Source organism: Lacerta agilis, chromosome 3, assembly GCF_009819535.1.
Source record: "Lacerta agilis isolate rLacAgi1 chromosome 3, rLacAgi1.pri, whole genome shotgun sequence".
In the NCBI taxonomy this organism is placed as follows: domain Eukaryota; kingdom Metazoa; phylum Chordata; class Lepidosauria; order Squamata; family Lacertidae; genus Lacerta; species Lacerta agilis.
Genome location: NC_046314.1, coordinates 99,863,579 through 99,889,969, shown reverse-complemented (window position 1 = coordinate 99,889,969; position 26,391 = coordinate 99,863,579). Strand labels below are relative to the sequence as shown.

Sequence of the window (26,391 nt, the reverse complement as noted above, 5' to 3'; positions counted from 1 at the left end):
TTTTGGGAATAGCACTACATTGCAGCTGGGCTCAAGTGGATTGGCTTCCTCAGCTGGAGGAAGTACAGAATATTGGCAAATTTTTAGAAACCATGTGCTTTCCTCTGTATGCATTTGTGTATGCAATACACAAAGTTATTCCAGTGAAAAGAATATTATTACAATGCATAGTAATGCTACAAATCACAAGATTTGTACCAATGTACCAGAAAAAAACATCAGTAAATATTGCCAGTTTTTCAACAGAATTTAAATAATGCAGCAGCTTCATGAGTCTTCTTCAGGAAACTATTCTAAAATTTGGGACCCTCTTCCAGCGCATCTATTGAGACTGAAGCATTAAAAAGGAACATTCCACACTTTTTTGTGTGTTGCATGCCTAGCACGCATGTTTTAAAATCAAAATTCTGTGATATTTGGATAGAACTCGGTGTTACAAAGCAAAGTTATCCTCTGAGCAGACTCACTGAAGTCAATGGATATTTAAGATTATCCAACTATGAAAAAACAAAATAAAATAAAAAATTCCTTCCAGTAGCGCCTTAGAGACCAACTAAGTTTGTTCTTGGTATGAGCTTTCGTGTGCATGGTATCTGAAGAAGTGTGCATGCACACAAAAGCTCATACCAAGAACAAACTTAGTTGGTCTCTAAGGTGCTACTGGAAGGAATTTTTTATTTTATTTTGTTTTGACTATGGCAAACCAACACGGCTACCTACCTGTTACTCCAACTATGAAAGTTAGTCTTGTCCATTAATTTCAGTGGGTCTACTCCCGAGTATTTACTCAGGGTAGACTAAGTGAAATTAAGGGACAAGAATAGCTTTTTTACTTGGATAACTAATGTTCTGAATTTCCTCTTTGAAGCTGTCCTTGTTAACCATACATACTGAAAGCAGTTCATTATCTATGGCATCCACTGCTGCAGAGAACTGAAATATAATTTCAACTCTACTCTAAAATGGTCCATGAATAAATATTTCAACCTGACACCTGAAACATTGCTCCTGACTGTTGTTCCTAAAAATAAATAAATCAAAGTTTAAAAATCACAATTCAGCCAAAACTAAGCAAAACTAAGCCCCACAGATCTCATGGAAATCAATAGGGCTTCAAAGTGTTTATGCACTTAGTGGGGTTGGGTTTGGTCTGTGTTTGTGTATGTGTTGTGTTGTTCTTCGTTTTGTAAAAACCAATAAATTCTTTATAAAAACAAAAACAAAAACAAAGTGTTTATGCACTTGAAAATAGCTGAGAGACTTGGCAGACCGCTTGATGATTTTTTTGCCTGGTGTAGCAATTGTATTGCAGTGTGTTAGATGCTGCATGATTTTCCAGTGTCTTTCTATTGCTTCTTTTATTTCTTATATTGTATCCTATAGTATTACAATTTGAATACCATGGAATCCTACAGAATTCAAATTGTAAGTGTTCTTCACACACACACACCACCAGTGCTGTCAAGTATCCCGTTTTCCCCAGGAATCTCCCTTATTTCAAGCAGTTTCCCGCTGCTATCCCTTATTTTTTATATCCCTTTAATTTCCCGTTTTTTCAAAGGAAGCAGCTCCTCTCCCTCCCCCTGCTGGCCAGGGACTGGGAAGACCTCGCCTCCTTGCAGCCTCAAAGCAAGCGGGAGCCATTTCCCGCACTTACAGGCGTTGTAGCCTATGGGCAGCATTTCCAAAATACAGTAAGCCTACTGCGCGCGTTCACACCAGTGCGGCCCACTTTTGCTTCTGGCTCCGCCCACCACTGCCATGTGACTGTCCCCAGGATAGGTGAGGCTGCTGATCCCTTATTTTCAAATCCGAAACTTGACAGCTATGCACACCACAAGCCACCTGAATAAAGTTCACGGACCATTATTGTCCTAAAAAGATTATCATTAAAAAAAAAGTTTTTGTGACAACTCTCCTTAAAGAGAAACAGACCTGTTCTTTAAATAACATACCTTAAGCTTTTGCACTAAAACGGTTTGATTTTAAATCCTCTTCTTACAAAGCCTACTTACACGGAATTTTTGAAGCAGGGATGAGACTATCAATGGATACTAGTCATGATGGCGATACACTATTTCTAGAATTAGAGGGAGCATACCAGCAGGAGGAGGCTATTGCCTTATGTCCTCTCCATGTGGGCTTCTTAAAGGCAAGTGGTCAACCACCATGAGAAATGGGTTAATTATGATCCATCAAGCCACTTCCTATGCTCTTAGTGATAATGCTGTATTGTTTTTCACACTCGATTGGGAGCTGCCCAGAGAGGCTGGGGAAACTCAGGCAGATGGGCGGGGTATAAATAATAAAAATTATTATTATTATTATTATTATTATTATTATTATTATTATATAAAAAGAAAACCAGTACTGCATCTGCATGGAGGGATTCTTCCACCGCATCCAAATCCCCTCCAGCATGTTGGATAAGGGGTGCCGGATTGCTCAGTAAGTCTGGATACAACCCTGCTATCTTTCAGATTAAAAAACCCCGAGCCTAAACAAAAAGGAAAGGAAATATTTTAGCCAGCCTTGCAGCAGTAGTGTCTAAATCGGTCTTCTAAGAGAGCTCTCTCCCCTTCCTGCCCATTTTGTTATCCATCAAGGAGTTCAAATGTCAAAGCTTTCCCAAAGACTCATGATGCACATGTTGTCCATTTAGAGCTCCCAGAGTTTAGCTGCACAGAACAGAATGAACCTTCTTCCAGTCTGGCAGAGCCCATGGGAGTTGTCTGAGTTCACGATAACCGCAGAGGGGATAGAAAAGCAGGGCAGGATAAGCTCAGAAGAAGCATATGAACACGGACATGTTTACATGAGCTTCCACTGTCACAAAAGGGAGATATTTCCACTGGATCTAGTTGGACACAATCAGGGCCGGGCCAAGCCATTTTGGCAACTGACGCGAACCAAAACATGGCATCCCTCCCGGCCAAGGAAGATGGGGTAAGTGAAGATCTACATCAGAAACAAGGGTGGAAGGAAACCACCAGCACCTATTCAACATAAGTCAAGTGCCCATACAGCCCAGTTTGTATGTCACCACATATTTATTTATTTATTTATTTGATTTGATTTATATCCCTCCCTTCTGCAGCCCTGCCCCAACAAGCGGCAGACACAGCAAATATGTGTGTGTGTGTGTGTGTGTGTGTGTGTATATATATATATACTAACCTAAATAGTTTAAAAACAGATCTCAAGGTTGCCATGAACGTTGCCTTTCAGACACCAAATGCCTGAGTAAAGAGGAGATTGGTTTTTTTTTTTACTTCTGAAATTCAACAATGAGGGATACAGACACATATTACTAGGGAGGGCATTCCACAAATGGGGAGCCACCAATGAAAAAGCCCTGTCATGGGTCAATGCTAACCACGCAGCCCCTAGTGGTGGCACCAGCAACAAGGCCTCATCTTCCTATCATAGGATCCAAGATGGTTGACATTATTTGATTTTGAACTTCCACAGAAACACGAGAAAGGCCGTCTAATGTGGTACTGCTGTGTCATCAAAATTCAGCTACCCGAAGGACCCTGAGTGAGAAGCAGGTAAGGTAAGATCTCCCGGAGTGAGAGAGACTGGGAGAAGAAAGCAAAGCTCCCAGGTGAGAGAGCTGGGGGCGGGGTCCACCACTTTCTGCAGGTTAAAAGCTACCTTTAAAAGAGGACTCTATCTTCTTTTCTCTTTCTTTCTCTCTCTGTTTTTGTTTTTGTTTAGATTGGTTTCTTTTATCTTGCTGTATTATGAAAAAGCTTAAATAAAATCTTATGGGGTGGGGAATAATTCAGCTTCCTGAGAAACTGAAATTTTGATTTTGAAATGCAAGTGCAGGATTCCTTCTCCCATGAGATAGCAACATGCAGCCATTCCCTCCTTCCTTAGGCCCCAGATATGAGTTACGCCAAAAAGAAACACAGGGTGCCTCCAGACTGCCACTGTTTTGTGGGAGGGATTCAGACACATACCGGATGTTTTGCTTTGTGCATTTAAAGAAGATTTAAGCACCCTGCCTGCCTCGTGCAACAAATCCACTTAAGAAAAGCCGTAGACCCTTTTCAGTTAGGAAAGTGACAGGGAAAGTCATTGAAAGGTGTGGGGTGAACAAACGGTTAATGGAAAGACACACCACAAGCAAATCAGATTAATGTTCATTGTCCTGTGACTGCCGTAAACAAATCAGATCCTCTCTATAACTATGTAAGTAGCAAGTCCCAGTGATCTCAGTGGAACTATCTTTTGTGTAGAGATACATTACTACCAAGCTGTAGATGTGTGCAGGACTGCTTGCCAATCAGCATAATCCAGTCAAATTTAAGCTCACAAACTCTACTGATCTCAATAGGAGAAAGAGGTAAACACACATCTCTTTCCGGACAGGAATTCCAGACAGATCTCTAATCTTGCTCCCCGGATTGCTCCATTTAATAATTCTTAACACTTGATGCTGGCTGGGTAGTGGTGGAAGAATTAATTAAGCCGAGTTTGCTTAGCATTTTGTAGATCGAGAACAAGATCAATTAGTGCTATATTGTTAAGCATGAAAAGCATTACATGCCCAGTTTTCCAGTTTGTCAAGATGTGATTTGCCACGGGCAATACTTAAATCACGCCAAAAGGGCCAAAGAATGTACGGCATTTAGGCACAGGAGGAAGCAACAGTGTTGGCCTCGGTTTCTCGATGGGGGAAATGGAGTTCAGCCTTATAAATCCTTTTGAAGAGCGGTTCTGTTGGAATGCATCAGCAAGTGCAATTTTTTTTGAGAAAGTGATTACTGCTTGTTCAACTTCAGACAGTGGCCCATTTCATAACCCTAAGCCAAATTACGGTTTAGCAGGGACAAGCAACTGTGCCAGGAACCCAGAGCGAAAATTGTGGCTGCTTCACTCCTCCCCTGCTCCTGCAGTGCTACCTGCTTATAAACCATGATTTCACTTAATGTTGAGTGTAAACCCAAGCTTATGGTTTGCCTCAGTCCTAACAAACATGAGCTGATTGTTTTGAGAACTGTAACTCTAAGAACTGCTGCCAGTGTGGTGTAGTGGTAGACTCGTAATCTGGTGAACCGGGTTCACCAGATTACAAGCTGGCCCTGAACTCAACAGAAAATCTCCCCAGAAGAATTTATATGGAGGCATACGACTCAGCACTTCTGATAGTGCTGTGTGTGTGATGGATGGATGGATTGGAGGGGAGGGCACTCTTGTGCCCGGGTCCTGCTTGGCAGTTTCCCTGCATGTTGGTGCATTGCCAAAATAAACTTGAAATGAGCCTTGAAGCACGGCATTGAGGCATATCCTTGAGACATGCCTGAAACATCTGACTGGCTACAGGTGTCTTTATCAGGGGAGAGATGCGGTGGAGGGTGAGGCACTCAGTGTTGGTCAGTGTGGCTGCCAGAATGTGTGAAAGCCTGCCACTCTGGCCAGATGGCTGAAGGGAGCAGAGATCTGCATATACCGGTAGTTCTGCTTCTTATTCTATATGTAGAGCAGCTGCGTTATGCAACTTGTAAATAATAAAGACTTTAAGAGAAGAACTGTTTATGGGTGAGGTGAGCTAGTGATGTAGTTGTTGTGGGCCAAAATACTGGGCCCAGAACTTTTCGCTGCTCTCAGGGGTGCAGCAAATAAAATGAATGAATGAATGAATGAATCCCCCAAAGAATGGATTTGGGATTCCTATCTTTCAATATAAAATTGCATAAGATTTCTGTCTCTTACTTTTCTTTTTGAAGAAGGCCTCTCCCCCAAGACAAAAAGGATTGTCATAACTTCAAGTAGCATCATGGCTGCATTCCTGGATCACAATGATGCCACACCCATAATGCATCTGGGTTGCTGAGTGCAGCCAAGCCACCTTTTGTGAAATGACCACAACTTTTGGTTATTGTTGAAAGACAGAAAGTGGGGAGGAAAGCCTTGGTCACCTTGTACAGGTAAGACCTGCCCCCTGCCCCCAAAACTTAATCGTGTTTGCTTGCAACCTCTGAAAGTCACAACATTCCTCACACACACACACTTTTATGGGGAACAAAATGGTCCCACCAAAGGTGAGGCAGATATTCAGCCCAGCTTTAGTACATACACAAAAGCTAGAAGCTTCTTGCTTCTATTTTCAACCCATGTTAGGTAGGCCTATAGCCTCTTCCTTCTGCACCTATTTGAGCCTAAGAATTTTTTAGCAGATAAGTTTGTTCACTGGAGAGGGCTGCTTATAGAGAAACAAGAGCTTCGGTCTTGGTTTACATGTAAGCAGAAACAGTCACAAAGTAGACTTGAAGCTGTTTGTACATAATTTGACTGCAGAGCACAATTCTTTTTCCTTCTCGGAAACAGAGCTCATGCTTTCTTTGCTCTTTGAGCTGATTAGCATATTGCTCTATAAAACCCTACACTCTCTTGCAAGAAGCTCCCAAAAAAACTTTGGCGGAAGCAAACCATAAAAAGGAGGCACGCCGTTTCACACATGCAAAAAGAACCAGTGGCCTTGTTTCTCTGTCGCTTCTATACATGCGGGATCTTTAGATTCTCTCTTTGCCGAAATGTTTTGCAACAACCAGTAATGTTGTTTGGTGTTGGCTGGAAAAAAAACCAAGCACCTCTCTGTAATGCAACTTAACCTTCTCTCCGTTCTGCCAACCTCACCGCCCTTCGAGGAAGATTAGAACAGGAATGTCCCAACTGACTGTTGCACAGCTGAGGTAGTCAGAAGTCACACTCCTCTGGAAGTCCTTAATTCCCATTTAAGTCATTTTAATGAGTAATTCTTTGCATAGCAGTTACAGCATCCCAGAGGATTTAGAGCCTCTTGTCTCATTCATTTGTAAGGCCTTGTGGAGTAGGCTGCTATTATAAGGCAAGATTTCGACAGGAATTGGAGTTCTGACTTTAATCCTAAGGGTCTGGTTCCTCTGAAATAACTCCAATCTCTCCTCTAGGCTTCCCCGCTCCCCTTTCAGGGCTGTTTCAGGTGTCAGTTCCCCCCACCCCAACTCTGATGACGAAACGCAGAGGAGTTGCTGCAGCACAGATCATATCGTCAGGCAATCTGATACAAAGACGGGGAGAACGCTATGATCCTGATCACAGAGGCTTTCAGGGTTCCCCAAACTTCCAAGTTCATTCATTTGTAAGCTGAGTGAGCTTAGAAAGTTGTCATCAACAACAACCCATAAGCAATGCACGGAGGGGCAAATCTGTATGTTCTGCATCACGGGGGAAGCCTAGGGGTGTGGAGTAGGCTCTCAAACCCTACGTAAGTGGAGAGAGGGGTATATGCAGTGCTTTTTTCTGGGGGGATGCATGGGTACACATACCCCTAAACGTTTTTCCCGATTTGAACTATAAAATGGTGATTTTCTTGAGTCAAAATGAGAGTACCCCTAAACATTTTTTTTATTTTTTTAGAAAAAAAGCACTGGGCATATGTGTCACTAATGTAACACACTATGTGATGGTAAATCACATGAGCAGTACACCCCAAAAGCGCTCAGGTGATGTGGTGTAGTGGTTAAGAGCGGTAGACTCGTAATCTGGTGAACTGGGTTCGCGTCTCCGCTCCTCCACATGCAGCTGCTGGTTGACCTTGGGCTAGTCACACTTCAAGTCTCTCAGCCCCACTCACCTCACAGAGTGTTTGTTGTGGGGGAGGAAGGGAAAGGAGAATGCTAGCCGCTTTGAGACTTCTTCAGGTAGTGATAAAGTGGGATATCAAATCCAGGCTGTACAGTCTCCACCCCCATCATTCAGCCCGGACACTGAGATCCAGTGCCGAGGGCCTTCTGGCGGTTCCCTCACTGCGAGAAGCAAAGCTACAGGGAACCAGGCAGAGAACCTTCTCGGTAGTGGCACCCGCCCTGTGGAACGCCCTCCCATCAGAGGTCAAGGAGATAAATAACTACCTGACATTCAGAAAATACCTGAAGGCAGCCCTTTTCAGGGAAGTTTTTAATGTGTAATATTTTTGTATCTGATTTTTGTTGGAAGCCGCCCAGAGTGGCTGGGGAAATCCAGCCAGATGGGCGGGGTACAAATAATAAATATTATTATTATTATTATTATTATTATTATTATTATTATTATCCCCATCCATCCGGTCCCTTCCAACTTTACAATTCTATGATTCTGTGATCCCCATTTCCTGAGAGTATAATGCTTTTAGGTGGCATATCTTATCTCTGTAATCCTTCCTGTATGAGAGAGATGGAATCAAAGTTGTGGTCAGCAAATGTCTTGCTGCAATTAGAGGGGGGGGAGAACTAGTATGCTTACTTGTAGGAAAGAGTGTGCTTTGCTTTGAATCAATGACATAAAGATGAAGCATCTCAATCGAATAAGGTTTCAGAGCCTCGGTTAATCACTGGCCTGAGTGCTATTTCGCTTGGAATGGGGGAGAGATCTGATTCAATTCCTATCAATAATAGGTGATTCCTGGTGGCTCTGCTGCAAACATTGCTAAGAGCCCACTGGCTCTGCTCCAGAAGTTCCACTTCAACAGCTGGCTAGGGTTGATTTGATTACCCCACCTTTGCTCCCCATGTAGATCTTCACTCCCCACACTTGTTCCCGATCTCCACTTTCCCCTTCTTCCCTGGAAGGGAGGCACCATTTGGGGTTCACCTATGGTGCCCAAATGTCTGGCCCTGGCCTCTGAAGCACTGGAGAGTGTGAAACAGCATTGATGCAAGACTCCATACAGATCATGGGCCTAAACTTCAATGAACCCTGGCTTAAAATTCAGTGCATGGGCCGGAGAGGGAACCTGCTAGGATTTTCCACACATTTTGCCTTTGAAAGTTACACTGAAGATGAAACAAGAACTTCAGCAGTGAGCATAGAAGCCAACTCCTAGGGGCCGAGGGATCTTTGGCCTCCCCAATAAAATATTTGAGGGGGGGTGAGCCTCCCCCAAGTTGATGGGCATTGCCATTCAGACAGTGTGCATGCATTGCATCATGTGATCAAATATGTGGGACAAGGCTTATCTGGCACACACACACACACAAACACACACACACACAATTTTATTCAACTTGGCACCCCTGGCAGTGAGAGGATACCAGCATACAGAGCAGAAAGCTTCCAGCATTTAGCAATCAACTCTCTTTTATCTCCGAGCACAGGCACCTTTAGATATAGACTTATCTGCCCTAAACATGCTTCTGGCAGGCAGAAGTATCTCTGCACCACAAGAACAGCTAAGTGACATAAACAAGGAGCTCCCTCCGAGATGTTGCTCCAGCGCTTCTTTCTCTGCTGAGATCAGACGGCTTTGCTAGCTGGAACGGGCGTAAAGTGCAGCACTGAAGTTACATAAGTCAGGAGAAGGGTGTTTCCCCATGTTGGAAAGCAGATTACTTTGCGTGGCCACGTGCTAATCTAAATAGAGATCACACGTGAGTCAGAAACAAAACGAAACGAAACCCAAACACTCACAAACCCTATGTCAGATTGGAAGCCTGAATATTCTATCCAAGTTTAGAAAAACATATTTGTACAGAAAGAGGGGGAGAAAAAGAGGTCTATACATATCTATATATACATATCTATATTTATATATACATACATACATATCTATATATCTATGTATACATATCTACAGATGTATAGATGCAAATCTAGAATTTATTAATATCATTTATTCATTTACACTCCACCTTTTCCCCTGAAGGGACTCAAGACAGCATGCATGAGAGAGAACCGCTAAAAACGGGGGGAAATCATTAAAAAACAATTAAATATTGTTAGAAGTAAAACTATGCACATATATAAAATCTACTAAAACCATGCAAATAATTACAATACGAACAGTGTGGCACCACCAGCCCTTTCATTAAAACTAGTCAGTTCTCAAAAGCCTGTTGGAACAACTAAATCTTCACCTGCCAGCGGGGAGACAAGAAGGGAGCTAGTCTAACTTCTCTAGGGAGTTACAGGTAGGTAGCCGCGTTGGTCTGCCATAGTCAAAACAAAATAAAAACTAAAAAAAATTCCTTCCAGTAGCACCTTAGAGACCAACTAAGTTTGTTCTTGGTATGAGCTTTCGTGTGCATGCACACTTCTTCAGATACACTGAAACAGAAGTCACCAGACCCTTATATATAGTGAGGGAGTGAGGAGAGGTATTACTCAGAAGGGTGGTGGGAATGGGTGATTGGCTGATAGGTGTGGAAAACCTGTTAACGACTGTTAACCACAGAGCCTAGGGCTTGCTGATGAGAAGGTTGGCGGTTCGAATCCCCGCAACAGGGTGAGCTCCCGTTGCTCGGTCCCTGCTCCTGCCCACCTAGCAGTTCGAAAGCACGGCAAAGTGCAAGTAGATAAATAGGTACCGCTCCGGCGGGAAGGTAAACGGCATTTCCGTGCGCTGTTCTGGTTCGCCAGAGTGGCTTAGTCATGCTGGCCACATGACCTGGAAGCTGTACGCCGGCTCCCTCGGCCATTAATGCAAGATGAGCGACACAACCCCAGAGTTGGACATGACTGGACGTAATGGTCAGGGGTCCCTTTACCTATTATAATGATTATAATCATTAAAATAGGAACACAATGCATTGCACCACAATGAGGAAAACTGTGACCTGCTTAATTTGCTGTCCCAGTGCCAGCAGTTGATGGGCAACTTCAAGGCCTCTTTTCTCCTTCTTATGCTCGTGTTCCTTTAAAGCAGACATGGATACATGGATTGGGCAGCCCTTTGAACAAAGCAAGAGCAGAGAACATGCGGACCTCCAGGTGTAACTCACATCATCCCAAACCAACAACATATGGACGGCCACAGGTTTTCCATCCCTGTCTCCTGAAAGTAGGCCACATGGCCACCCTATATCTTCTTTGGGAATCTTTCCTAAACCTGGCTCTGCATGACCCAACATAACCAAACATCAATACACAAACATTCTCCAGTATGAACACACTGTTTCACAATACGCCAATCTCAGAGCAGTGCAAGATTCTAAGCCGGGTTCCAGCCAGGGCTCAGGTTTCCTTTTGGAATGAGGCACAGCAAATATATGGTTTATTCACACATATATACAACCTGAAACTATGATGGAGGTGTTCACAGCATTAACACCCCCAAGAAGCCTTTGCTTCCCCCATAGCTGAAGCCTTGGATCAAACATCGCTCTCTCTGGGTTCCCAGTTTGCTGCTCTCAGACTCTCTGCTCTCAACTCTGGCCTAGTCCTTCTAACTAACTGAGAGTTGGGGAATGGGGCCCACCCCTTTGCTGTCTCGCACAGATCCACTTCCTTTGTTCCCCATAATGGCTGCAGCCAATCGGAAGCCGTGAAAGCTGCACCGGGCGTCCAGCTTCCGAAAATCGTTTGAAAACCAGAACACTAACTTCCGGGTTTCGATTGTTTGGGAGCCGATTTGCTCAGGAGCCAAGGCGTTCAGCTTCCAAGGTACAACTGTACAGCATTTGTTTACAGAACTTATAAGCCACTCTTCAGCATAGGTTCCCAGTTTAAGGAGGAGAGAGAGTTTGGATTTGATATCCCGCTTTATCACTACCTGAAAGAGTCTCAAAGCAGCTAACATTCTCCTTTCCCTTCCTCCCCCACAACAAACACTCTGTGAGGTGTTTGATGGTGTTTCCTGCTTGGCAGGGGGTTGGACTGGATGGCCCTTGTGGTCACTTCCAACTCTATGATTCTATGAGTCTATGATTCTATGAGGTGAGTGGGGCTGAGAGACTTCAGAGAAGTGTGACTAGCCCAAGGTCACCCAGCAGCTGCATGTGGAGGAGCGGAGACGCGAATCCGGTTCCCCAGATTACAAGTCTACCGCTCTTAAACACTACACCACACTGGCTCTGAACAAACAAACAAACAAACAAACAACAGCAATACACTCCATTATGTGCTTTGGGGAAGTGCTTGCTCATGCTGTATTTGCACACCTCTTAAGATATTGTCACCAAATTTTGCGTGATTGTTCCTTAGATAAAGAAGGAGGTTTCCGTCTATGTTTGGATACAACTGGGTGCCACTCGAGGAGCTGACCTTCGGAACAGAGCCTCTAGTTCCTACCTATCCAGCTTAGGTGCCCAAAGCCTATTGTTTACATTTGAGTAGTGCTATATTAGGTGCTCTGTAGATTTCATAACCATCCAAGCCCTTATTTGCACCACAGCCTCTTCATCCGTAGTTCTTCCAAGCTGGCTCTTTCTCAGGTTGGGAACCAGGAACTTTGTGATTTTAATGAGCCTAAGAGGTGTGTTTGTGTGGGGAAGAGAGAAAATAATGCTTCGTTGGTATTTTTTAAAAACATACAGGCCATATTTTTATTCAACGGTGGCGTCAATACAGGTTTACAGAAACCATAAAAACCAAGCCACCATCGTTAAATCAATAGAAACACAGCAAAAACAAACCTTAATTCCTTGCATATTTACTTGGCAACAAACCACACTGAACCTGCTTACTTCTGAGGAAGCAGGCAGATGATGCTATAAATTTAAGAAAAACTAAATCAATCCTGATTTCAGTTACCTCGAAATATAAATAAAAAATAAATCTAATGAATAAAACACAAGTTGGAATATTCAGGACAGATAAAAGAAAGGACCTCTTTGCGAAGCACTTAGTTAAACTATGGCATTTGCATGGACAGGCGGAGTCCCCCAAACCCCAGGCGACCCCTGAGTGGAATAATGACACAAGACAACGTGCTATGGGATTAAAATTGGCCACAACTTTATTAAGATTCAGATGTAGGGAGACCTTGGCTCAGGCATTGGGCATTTATCCTTCCCAGCCCCCAGCCGTGGATCTGGGAAACTTCAGGGTTATCCAGAATGTGTGGGGATTGGGCTGGCTCTGGAGAACATATGTTCAAGCAGAGAGCCCGCCCCCCCGTTCGCCGTCGCTGGAGGGGGAGGACAATGACAACCTCTCGGCGTATGGTCAATGCCTCCCCCCAAGACCCCTTTAATGGGGAACCCTGGTATCGCCGCCGCACTGGAAGCGTGGGGTCACCACCACCTCCCCCATTTAGGAAGATGACTAAAGGATTCCGCCCAAGGCCTGAAACCGCCAAAGTTGTGACGTTTTACTACAGGAAAGGCGAAACCTGCCAATGCAGGGAAATTCCTTTCTGGCCCTTCAGCAGTTGCCTTGACAAGGCAGCACCTGCGTACCTGTGGAGATGAGGTTAACCTGCAAAATTAAGAGTTAATTGAGGGAGTGGAGGGTGGGAGAAGCTCTGGAGCCTGACTGCTGTTTCCCAGGTAAGCTACGCCTTCTATTGTGTGGGCTGGGTGGTCCCTCTCCTTACCTGGCCAATCCCCCTGGCAACGCCTCCCCCAGGCGGGATTGGGCGCTGGCTGAGGTAGGCGGAGACCACAGGTATCGAGCCTGGGGAAGGCAGGGGCCGCTCTGGGATCCAAGGGGGCTGCGCGCAACCAAGCAAAAGCTGCTCCCCATTTAATGTGGGGAACGGTCATTGTTCCCACAGGAGGTGGTGATGGTCACTAACTTGGATGGCTTTAAGAGGATTAGACAAATTCACAGTGGGGAGTGCTATCAATGGCTATTAACCACGATGACTATGCTCCTCCTCCACAGTTGGAGGCAGCCAGTGTTAGAAATTCAGGTATATACAAGTTAGGCACCAAATGGCTCCTTAAACCAGGGTTGCAGTGGCCAAATCGGACTGCCTAGTTGATATTTGGGGACCAGGCAGCTCAAAAGTCGTATTTTCCAATATGACTTTTTGGTTCCTGAAATTCATTCTGATTGTGCAGATAAAATATACTGGATAGAATTCTACGGGATGTGTTGCTAGTGTTTGAAAACAAACCAGTGCTCCAGGGATGCCCAACCATGCACCTCCAGACGGTGGAGACCTCAGGCGACATCCTGGCACCTGGGCATCTTCACTTGGTCGCATGTGGCCGATAGCCAGGGGCAACAATACTTCTGAAGACCAGTTGCTGAAAACCACAGGAGAGAAGAGTGCTCTTGTGTTCGAATCCCGATTGCAGGCTTCCCACGGGCATCTGGTTGTCCACTGTGAGAAAAGGATGCTGGGCTATTGGACCATTGGCTTGATTCAGTGGGCTCTTCTTAAACTCTTATGGTGGAATCCTTCACCTGGGAAAGAATGATTGGCTAGTCTGTTTTTCTGCTTCTCTAAAAGCACTGTTGGATTTCCACACGTGAGAGCAAAATAGAGTGGTACCTCAGTTATCAAACGTAATCCGTTCCAGAAGACTGTTCGGCTTCCAAAATGTTCGACAACTGAGGTGCAATGGGCGGTCAGCAAATTGAATTGAGAAAACTGAGAAACGCGCCTCAGAAGCTGTTCAACTTCTGAGGCGCGTTCGAAAACGGAAGCATTCACTTCTGGGTCTTCGGAGTTCAAAAACCGAAACATTTGGCTTCTGAGATGCTTGAAAACCAAGGTACCACTGGATATTGCTTAGCTATGTATATATGTATGTGCCAAGGACATAACTACAGCAAAACAGAATTAAAGCCATCTAAGTCTTCTCTACCAGATACCTTTTTCTGGTTGATTCGGCCTGGTTGCTTCAACTTTGCCTTGGGCTTGAATGCACACTTCTATGGCTGTTATGTACTGAGCTGAATCCTAAAACAATAGGATCCAGAATGCAGCAGCCTGATTGGTCCGAGAAGAAGAAGAAGAAGAAGAAGAAGAAGAAGAAGAAGAAGAAGAAGAGTTTGGATTGAAGAAGAAGAAGAAGAAGAAGTGTTTGGAACAAACACTCTGTGAGGTGAGTGGGGCTGAGAGACTTCAAAGAAGTGTGACTAGCCCAAGGTCACCCAGCAGCTGCATGTGGAGGAGCAGAGACACGAACCCGGTTCACCAGATTACGAGTCTACCACTCTTAACCACTACACCAATAGGATCCAGAATGCAGCATTGCAGCAGTCTGATTGGTCCGCAGGAGCCACCCAATCCAGCTCCAGGTAGAAGTGAATCAGCGACCTGATTGGCCTGCAAGAGCAGCCAATCAGGCTCCTGGAGGAAGTGAATCCTCAACCTGATTGGCCTACAGGAGTAGCCTGGAATTAGCCAATCATGTGGGGCCCATTGTGTAAATAATGTATATATAGCAGACGCTTTGGGGAAAGACTCATTCCTTGCTACTATGGGCTGAATAAAGAGCATGAAATTCACACTTGACTCTGAGTATATTTCAACGGCCCAAAGCACATCATACACATTTCCCAACTTCTGACTCAGAGCTTCAAACTGCAACCATCAGCACGAGCCATACCACTGGCAAGGCAGTCTCCCCAAGTGACCCTCAGGTAAGCACCTCAGGTGAGGACACGCGCTTGGGCCAGTGTTTGCAACACCACCACGCCTCTGAAATGTGTGACGTTGGAGAGCGGTGTGGCTGGACCTAACACACACAGCTATAACCAGCAGCGAGGAAACATTATGCAAGACCACAGGAAGTCAGAGGAGACAGTATTCTGCGCAGGCCTGGCAAGGAGTCTGTGTGAACTCCAGCTAACAAGCAGGCCTCGGTTGCTGGCGCCAAACCAACCAGAAAACATTCCTGGTGCTGCTGAGGATAATGCTACACATGTTTTTGCCAGTGGGCTGTACTCCAGAACGTTGCGTACCTGACGGAAATCAGATTAAACTCAGGTCTCCCTCCCTCTCTTTGCCAACAGCTCTCTCTTTTTTGTGTGGGTGGGTGGGAGGGACAGGAGAGAGGGTGGGTGCTCATTCAGTATTTGTGAGAAATGACAATAACAACCGCTCTGGCAACCGCTTTGCTAATTGTTTCTTCTCCAGCCCTTAGCTATCATAAGTGCCAGAGTAAAAAAAAAAAAAACATTCTTTCTTTCTTTCTTTCTTTCTTTCTTTTTTTGCAGTAACTTCCCACTTTCCCTGTGACTTTGCCTACCCCTGTCCCAAAACTTCACCCAAAGTGAACCCAGCTAATGTATTAGCTTCCTCGACACCACCTTGCAAAAATAACACCATTTGGGACGGTGCTGAAAACGTGTCCCCTTGCGCAAATACATAATCTTTCGGAGGTTTACCGGTCAGCAACAAGCTTTTCTGGGATGACTGCATCCAGAAGGGAGGAAGGGGGGAGGCGGTATCCCACTTCCCAAGTTGGAACGCTTCCGCATCCCCTTTTCACAGAGACAGTATATTCACATCACTTCTTTTTATCCTTTCAGGTCAGCGGTTTGGAGTCCAAAAGATATTGCTCCTGGACTAGACTTGGCTCCGTTGTTCCACCCAGGATATTAGTAATAGTAGTGGTTGTAACCTTGTTAGTCACTTGTTACCTAAGTGGTCTCCAAGCAATTTCCATTTAAAAACATACACCTAAATACATTATACCGGGGGTGCCCAAACTTTTTTCAAAGTGGGCCAGATTTGATGAAGTCAACATGCGTGAGGGCCGATCAATGTTTTTTAGGATGGGAGTTGTTGAGCTTTTTAAAGGATTTTACCCCAGGACATATACTGCCACAGGGGCCAGATTAAATTGAAACGGTCCCCAAAACGGACTTTGGACATGCCTGCATTATACCATGGCAGGGGGTGGGGTGGGGAGGGGAATAGTGATTGATAGATTTTGATTTTTTTTTAAGTCCCATTTCCAAATACCTCAAAATATTTACAGGTGATTGACTAGACAAGCCTTGGTCTAACACAGCAGGGCTTTTCTTCTGTTCTTAATTCCATTTAAGTCTGCCTTGGGGTTCTTGCAAATGGTAGTTAGATCTTGTTGGCTGTTGTAAATCTCCCTCTTCTTAACCACTGCTTAATATGTGTACAGTGCTGGTGTTAACTAGTGACATTATTAATTGGTCTACTTTATGCTTTTTTGTGTTTTATGCTTATTTAAACTTTTGATGTGCTTTAAAATTAAATGTTAAGGGATAGTTCAACGATGCTATATTGCAATGCATTGGCGTTGTTATGCTTTGTGGCTCTTTTTTTATTATCAACACGTGTTGTTACATTACTTTATTTTCTGAGAGCCACTCTGAGAACAATGTATTTATGGGAAATGTGGTGGCGACGATTATAACTGGGCAATCAGTTCATGGCTGAACTGAGAATTAAACTTGCTTCTCTCCAGTGACCATGCTGAGTCCCATTTCTTACGAAAGAGACAATTACTGATGTGGTGTTTAGAATTATAATCTTCCACACGCTCACAGTGCACTTCCAATTACTTTCCAAACAATTTTTTAAAATCCAGTATGTGATGGAAAGGGGGGACGAGGCTGTTCGTAGCAAGCTGTTGTCATAGCAGTACTGGACTCACCAAATCTGCATTGAGCAGATTTAAAATACTAACTAATCTTGGGCCATGAAAGCATATTCTGACATGCTACTTTCTCCACGGAATGCATGTTTACAACCATTTTTTGGGGAGGGGAAATTAAGCTAACAATGTAGACACAAAGAAAAGCAAAGGTGCAACTGATGCGACTCCTGTTAATGCTGATCTAAGGATAATCAGCACTGCAGTCAATGTATCAAGCAGGGGCGGGGCAGGGGGCAGGGGGCGGGCCGCCCCGGGTACCGCCCTGGGGGGGTGACACTCAGGGCGGCACCCTGCCCCCGTGATCGGCGCTGCTGGCGCGCGGCAAGTTTTAAGGCTGCAGCGTGCGAATAGCAGCACAGCGTCTGTGCTGCTGTTTGCGCGCTGCAGCCTGAAAACTTGCCGTGCCATCGCACGGTTGGGAGGGGTGCCGGCCGCTCACGCCCACCATCATGGGTGGACTGCGCATGTCCGCACATGCGCAGTCCACCTGGGATGCTGCGCATGCACTGTGACATCAGGGCACACGCGCACTAGGGAGCGGCGCCCCGCCCCCAGGGAGGTGCCCCCGCATTTGTCACCCCTGCCGGCAAAGCGGCTCCCTACGCCCCTGGTATCAAGAAAACCTCAAACATCTTCAAATTCAAAATGCCGTATCTAAAAACTCTGTTGCCATAATTTTACTCTGAAACATCCCATTACCAGTGATTTCCTTGTTATTGACAACTTGGTAAAAGATGCTGTAGGGTTCATTGGTCTTGGGAAACCATCTCAGAATGGCCAGTAGCATTATAAATCAGTTACCGACAGTAAATTGGTATTTCCATCAATAAAAGGTTATTATCACAGCAACATGGAAGAAGGTCACTTGAAAGGCTGACATATAATAGAGAGTTTTTTTGTTATTAGAACAAGATGTTACAGCTCCTCTTAAAATATATTTTATGGCATGGTAATAAAAAGGGAGGTGTGTGTTACTAGAAAAGAAGTGTTATTATTCAAGAATTTTCTATTTCATTCTATTCTCGTTGGATTAAGTTCAGGAGTCAATGACCTGCTTTGAGGCATATGAAGACATACCGTATTTTTTGCTGCATAAGACGCACTTTTTTCCTCCTAGAAAGTAAGGGAAAATATCTGTGCGTCTTATGGAGCGAATGGTGATCCCTGGAGCTGAATTGTCCAGGGGCCAAAAGCAGATTGTGCTTTTTATTTTACAAAGAGAAAAGGGAGTGTTGAAAGGACCCGCTCAGCAGCTGATCAGCAAGAGATCAGGAGAGAGATAAGAGTCCCGGCTCCCTTTCAGCCCCGCCCTCTTGCCACGCCCTCCTTTGTTGAATGTGCTGCAGAGGGAGGTTGGTTGTTTCCGCAGGACATGTGACTGGCTGATTAGATTATCTGACTGGAAACAGTAGAAACAGCTCCCTTAAGATTTTTCAGAAATGTGAGTTAAACCCCATAAAAATGGGGCTTTTCCTCTTTGCTTTTCCCCCTTTGCAAAAGGAGCTTTGCTTTTCCCCCTTTGCAAAAAAAAGCTGCAAAACCTTTAGCTGATCCTTTTAAAAAAAAGGCCTTTTGCCTTTGTAAAAACAGCTGCAAAACTTTTAGCTGGTCCTCAAAAAAGCCAGGGCTTTTCCCCTTGCAAAAAAGCTGCAAAACTTTTAGCTGATCCTCAAAAATACACACACACACACACACAAACCCAGGGCTTTTAGAGGAGGAAAACAAGAAAAAATATTTTTTTTCCTTGTTTCCTCCTCTAAAAATGAGGTGCGCCCTATGGTCCGGTGCGTCCTATGGAGCGAAAAATACGGTAATGTTTAAAGTCTAAAGGCACATGAGGTGTCAACCTTCCTGAACTTTTGGGTTTGGTCAGTGCTTAGGTCAGAAACATCCTGAAAAGCCCATATACCCATGGAAATCAGTTGGGATATATAACTCTTCACTACCACCCTAAATTACACTGCTGAACTGAGCATAGTTTGGGATAGCCAGAAATGGATTTTTGTGTGATCTCCATTCAGTTCTGCTACACAAAACAAATTCCTGGGCTCAGAATTCTTTAAATCTAAGTTTATTATGCCTTCTGTACGAGCATCCAGTTAGTGGATCTCAGAATTCTAGTAAAGAAAAATGAGATGGCTCTCCCAAGCCTAATGTCTATTTCTCCAATATAGAGCTAGGGTAGTTCAGAAAGGCTGGATAGTGGGGTACATCCATTGTCTGTGCCCAACTGCCTGAACATGTGTACATATGCTCATGCACAGACCTAGGTTTTAAAGAAGACTTTTCAAATGCCATGTAGATCTTCTCGCTTTTCACTGTGCTTCCCAGTGGCATGCAACATGGACTTGGGTTATCAACAAGGAACTTACAGCGTGGAATTCCACACATGGTATCCGATGAGCAGCAATTGTGTTTGCAAATAATTATAGTAAAGCCCTGCCTTGCAAACACAAGGTGTTGCAATGTGGGTCTAGCTCTGGTTTCAAATTCCAACTCAACCGTGAAGTTCACTGAGCAAGTTTTGGCCAGTCGCTCACTTTTTTCTGTCTCTCCCCTCTAACCTACCTCGCAAGATTGCTTTAAGTGTAAAAGTGGGGAGAGAAACCATTCTAACTGCTCTGAGCTCCTTGGTAAAAAAAATTAAAATTAAAATGCAGTATCTGATTTAAAACAAACAAACAAAACTCAAGATGAATATGAACCGGGCAGGGTGCTGCAAGCATAAAATTATAGCCTGTCTCCTAGGTGTTACTTAAAAAATAAATAAAAGTATCTTCATGAAATACTTGTATAAATGTTAGGATTTTCTTTGATCTAAGCTGAAGCAAAGAAGAACAAAGACGTTCCGAGTTTGGTCTTAGTTGAGCAAGATGGCCCCTCCACCCACCCAAAAACCCCAGTAATTTGCATCAACATAAAGAACTTTGAAGAATAAAAGGTAATATTTTATTGGCTCGAATATAAGCCCTTTTTGTTTTTTCTTTCTCCCCCCCTTTCAATTTTAAAGGTGCGGCTTATTTGCGGGTGCGGCTTATATTCGGGTCGATACGGTACTTAAGGTATGCCTAAAAATCTGTATGGTTATAATCACGGCCTCAGCTGTATAATATCTACTGGGGAAAGTTTTCATGACATTTCCACTATTCGTCTCTCTGTCATTGCCCTCCCTCCACCCAAATCTCTGGTTAAGTGGAAGTCAATCCAAGATGGAACCGCACATGTTAGAAGAGTCTTGTGGTTCCATTTAAAGCCAGATAATCAGCTCGTATTTATTCAATCCAGTTTTGTTAAGTCTTTAGAAGGCGTGTCGATCCACTCAGCAACCAATGCAACTATGTCATAGCACTATGTTGGATTCCTCCCGCAGATTTCTGCCTGACGTGCATACATTTAAATGTCAAAAATTGAATTTTTTAATCACTAACAATTTAATTTTCTTTGCAGAATAGCCCTCCAGATGTTGTTGGACCCCAAATCTCATAAACCCCATCCAGCATAGCCAATGGTCCGGGATGATGGGTGCTGTAATCCAAAAACATCTGGGAGGGTCACGGGTTCCCCATCCTTTATATAGATGAATAGGACACAAATATATTTCAGCACACATGAGCAACTGGTGTTCTTTTTCTTTGGACTGGTTGCTTGGGTAAGCCACCTTGGGGAAAATAATTGGATCAGTGCTTGTTTTGGAAACGATGCCAATCCACCCTCACTCCCCAATAAAAGGGCTCTTGAAACTCACCTTAGTGCACAAGTGCCAAGATGCATTCAGAATGTCAATGTGATTAAATCAGCAAGAGTTGCCACTCACAGAAGCAACTTCTGCTGTTAAGTACAACTCTTATCAACTGAATCAAGATATCATTTTACCTACATTGTCCGCCGCATTTGGCAGATCCAGCACGACAACAACAAACGATGTCCATTATCTACCACAACTATAGATCTGTCAACCGCAAGATGCATTAATTGCACATTAATCCCTTGAAGCTTACGTAGCCAATTGTTTCCAATGGTATTCAATCTCTATATAGATGCTATAGCATAAAGGTTACATTCAGATCTGACGTAAAACCCATTGAAAATTGCATGCTGCTCAGTAGGTACAGCTTACCTATGGAGACACGATGGGGTGGGGTGGCAGGAAAAGTTAACACAGAGGATTGCCAGATAATGTACGCCTCACACTTTTACCACACCTTCCCAGTAATTATAAGCCATTGCCATAATTGGTATTAATTGGCCCAAAACGGGAATTTGGGTTATATAACTTTAGTCAGGACAAGAGAAGTCTATCCAAGGAAGGCCGTCAAATCTAAACCAAGACAAAGTTGTAGGACTGGAAACTAAAACCCAATATAGTTTTCATTTCTCCTTCATTAAAGAAGATGGAGGCTTTCAATAAAGATTCATCAATTTTAGAGGGACTATTTTATATCAAAGATGAAAAGATGGGTTTGCTGTTACCTCACAGAATGGCCTGATTTAGACATATGTATCACAGTTTTATATTGTGGTTTGTTGGAGGCCTGTAAACCACAGCTTCCCAGTATTGATGTCATGGGGAACAAGTATTTAAGAAACCCAGATTACCTTCACCAAAATGATGCGTGTGAGGGAAAGAGAGAAAGAGAATGGCGAAGAAGGAGCATGTGGGGGCATGGGGCTCATTTTCAGCCTAAAACTGGTTTTAAAAATGGAAAGCTTGAACCAGGCAATGTACCACTGAGGTTTTACAAGTACAAGGAATGTGAGGGTGAAGAGTCACTTGACGAGCCAAAGCTTTTCTTGATCTCCCAGAGAAAATGGCTGGCGCAGAGTCATCTCTCACAAAAGTGACAACCAGAGCATTCACTGAAGGAGGATGTAGCCATGTGGGTTGAACACTACTCTTCTGTTACGTGAAGGCATTACTGTCAACAAATAAATAAATTTACACACACACACATGGGAACAGCTTCGTCAGCACAGCAGGATTTTGTGCTGCCATTTTGGTTATTTAGAGAAGGCTCTGAGAAGGGTCTCTTTGTGGTTAGCAACTGCATGGGAAATGAAAGTTTACAACACACCAGTATTAAATTTCCACCTAGTCTTCTGCTTATTTCTCCCCCCTTCAGGTTTGTACATGTCCACATAAAGAGGAAAGCTGCTGTTGTGCTTATTTCTAGCACACTTAATGCTTCCCATTATGCAACAGCTCAGGGCAACACTGAGGCACAATAGAAAGGATTATTTGAATTCAAACATCACTGTTTATTAGTGACAGCAAAAACACTCTTGCAAACACTTTAGATAGCTAATAATAACAAAAGTTCCTGTAGCATAACAATTAAAATGCTGAAATATGAACTGGAACCTATTAATACAGCCAAACCTAACATTCTTTTATTTTCTTTTATTTTCTTTTTACTAATTAAAACACACAAACTTGCATAAAGTGTTTAGCGCTACATTTGTAAGCAGCCTCTTGCTTACTCACCCATGGTAGGTAAGAGTCACTTCCAAGTTGCAAGGCAAGGCATGGCTTTTTTGTCGCTAGAGTTAGTTGGCTCACTTGTTTGTTAGTTTCTTTGAGGTATTTCCACGCCACCTTTTGCATACAAACATGTGAAGGGGCGTTACAGTAAAATAATAAATTAAAATGTGATAGGCGTGTTGCAAAGCTTATTTTGGAAAACGGTTGTCCAAACAATATACCTTTTATTAGCATCAGTGAACCTATGGATTCCCTTGTTTGTCTTCCCAATTTTATGCCAGATTCGGTACCTAGAAAGAAACATGCCCACCCCCTTAATTCCACTTTCAGGCATCAATGTTGACAAATGACCAACAAGGTATGTATAAACAGGCAAACTGGTTCTGTTCTGTTCTTTTCGTATATTGCAGACACTACTTTTGTTTTGGGACAGAAACTGGAGCGGAGCCTGGGGTGCATGACAAGACATTGTTTTCCATCCTACTCTGCAAGACATTGTTTTCCATCCTACTCTGCCAGGCAGCACTGCTTCCATTCCGCTGTTTATGTTCTACGTCTTGCTGCCCACTGCAGGGCAAAATCACTTGATTTACAGGATTAATTGTGTAAATCCGGTTGCCTTTACGTTACTCCGCCCCATTCATTTCAACGCTAAGGAAGCACAAAGCAAATTGGAGGTGGTGGCAGTGGGAGAAACCTCATCCATCGCATATCATTTGTGGACCATGAATCCCAAACACACTCACAGGATGGTTTCCATTCCAGGCATAGGATGAATAAGTGAACAACGGCAATTTCCACTGGAACTGTTCAGCTTCTATGATCTTCACATCGGAAAATACATACTGTTAAATAGTGGGAAAGATGGATGAAAGACACAGCTCTTAAAACAACCAGCTCTTTATTTCAGCTCTGAGTCCTGGACTGAACAACAGCTTAGCCGCCTGGCTTGTATAGTACTAAGTAACTTGCAACAGTAACAAACTCCCTCTAGCTACCCAATCCGTGAACGGCACTCTCAATCCTTCATTTGCATGTTGTGGACTAGAGTGAGGACTGCAGCCACGGTGGGCAGAGTGAGAACTGCAGCCCCAAGTGGCCAGAATGAGTACTGCAGTCAAACTTAATACATAACACATACCCTCCAACATCCTCGGATGAAAACGAGGCTGGGGCAGGGATGCCGACGCCACAGCTGAATGAAGCAAGCCAGAGCCAAGTGATCGTAATGGCCGCTCTACAGTGCCCATGACCCCTCAGCGCCCCTCATAACTGGCTCTGCCCCCCTTTGTTCCCCTACCCACCACTTTCTTTTTTGAGAGACTGAGGAACGGGGAAATGGTGAAAAGCTTTCTAACAGGCATTCAAGTGGCCCATATCTTGTTTTCATTAAAAAAAGCAGGAAGTGGCGCCATATTGAGTGAGGGGGAAGGAAGGCATAGATATAAGAAATGTGTTAGAGGGATGCACAGATCTGAACTTCCAGTAACACGTTGAAACACTGTACTAAAGGGAAAACATCCTTGGGAATTTGGGACTCTGCATGCAAAAGTGAGAAGCCATGATGGCTTAAGGGCTTTCGTGATCCTCCTGGCATTTTGGAGGCAGTTGGAGGGTATGAGAATATAGGGAGTGCCTTGCTAGATGGAACCTGTAATGGAAGTAACCATATAATCTATCCCATACTTTCATTTTCCCATTTCCCTTTTTGTGCTTTAGGCTCTAAACACCAGAGTAGGGACCTGTCATCTGTTCTTTGTAAAGCACCATGTACCTTGATAATGCTATTCTCTCTCTCTCTCTCTCTCTCTCTCTCTCTCTCTCTCTCTCTCTGTGTGTGTGTGTGTGTGTGTGTAATATAATGAAAAAGAGACATTGCCCCTTCTTTTGTAATTCATGAAAATCTTTAATAAATTTCTTTTTAAAAAAAAACCCAAATCTAATCCACCGCCATTTTGTTTCCATCAGCAGCCAGATATATATATATATATATATTTAAAAACTACATCCCCTGCAATAAACAAAATTAACAGGTAGCATAGTTCCCATACTTGTTCATGCAACCAGCTTTGTCCATAAGTATTTAAAACATATTGGCCCATGGGAGGGGACAACAATGACTGATATGCAAATTTCCTGCACATGCCTGTGTCAACGGGTGGCTAGCATGGCTCAGAAAAGCAACTGAACTCTTCTTCTCAGGCATCAAAATGGCTTGGGCCTGCCATTGGCATTTTGAGAAGTGGGCATACAAATATTATGCTCTCCCTGCAGACTCATAATACCTGGGCACTGTGGGATCGTTGGACTTTGAATTTTTCAACCATGCTTTTAATTAATGTATGTTAAATGTGTTGGCAGATGTTTATATAGCCAAGCTGAGTTTTGCAATATTCCATGCTGACAATGATAAATCAGATTAGATAGATAGATAGATAGATAGATAGATAGAAGAGTTTGGAATTGATATCCCGCTTTATCACTACCCGAAGGAGTCTCAAAGCGGCTAACATTCTCCTTTCCCTTCCTCCCCCACAACAAACACTCTGTGAGGTGAGTGGGGCTGAGAGACTTCAAAGAAGTGTGACTAGCCCAAGGTCACCCAGCAGCTGCATGTGGAGGAGCGGAGACGCGAACCCGGTTCACCAGATTACTAGTCTACCGCTCTTAACCACCACACCATATAATGCATCATACACTGTTTATGGCATCAATTTACATATTTGTTATGCTCTCCTTAATTTTTCGTTATCCCCTACCTGCCGTGCCTTTTTGCTGCTATTTGACTACTGTTATGGTCACCATGTCCACCAACTATATTTTAGCATCTTCTATGCCACCAAAGTGAGAGAGAAAATTATGCTGCTGTGCAAATCAAAGCATATTAATAATTAGCTGTGACATGGTAAACAGAAAGTACTTTATTCGTATTTTCCAAAGTTAAAGAAAGCTGTATTTTGAGTTTGTATTGAGGGCTTTGCATCTTTTTAAGTCTACATAAACAAAATAAAATGGTATTTTCAGTGCACCTCCAGGATCTTAAAAATACTGTGAAAAAGAATGGGATTGATAGCTTCAAGGTTTTTTTTGTTTTTTTTACGTGGAGGGTAATCTAATTGTGAATACACGTGGTTAGGAGATTTGTTGATAATGTTATCTGGATATAGGATAGTTCAAGGATCAGCCTGTGATTTTTCCATACAAAACAAGAGTGAAAATAAGCAGCATGTTATTTAAAATTAAAAGCCCAGTGAACATGTGCCACTTACTGCTACAATTATGTACATCTAACCTAATCAGCAGCAAAATCAAATGCAAGCCATCTTGCTTAACTGTGACAAAATTGCATTTACGGAAACTACTTCAGAACCTCTTAAAAATATGACCTTCAGACTTCCTTTTATCTCAGGCAGCAAATGTTTGTCGAGACGCCAAGTGCACAAATTGTACATTCTAGAACACTTAAAAATGAAGTGCTATTGGGTCCTTCTATGTGACAATCCTCATCTTCATTCAACTGGATGGCCTTTTGCTTTCGCAAAAAAAAAAAACAAAAAACTGAACTGGCTGATTTGGAGCTTGGAGGTAGGCAAAGACTTTGTGCTCTTAATGAGAACAGGTGTAACCCTG

General features: G+C 43.5%; 1 protein-coding gene across 2 annotated transcripts in view; it reads right to left on the bottom strand.

Annotated features, from left to right (window-relative positions):
* EPAS1 (endothelial PAS domain protein 1) overlaps window positions 1-26,391 on the bottom strand; it is a 125,332-nt gene that overhangs the window by 81,989 nt on the left and 16,952 nt on the right. The gene's annotated exons all lie outside the window — the stretch shown is intronic.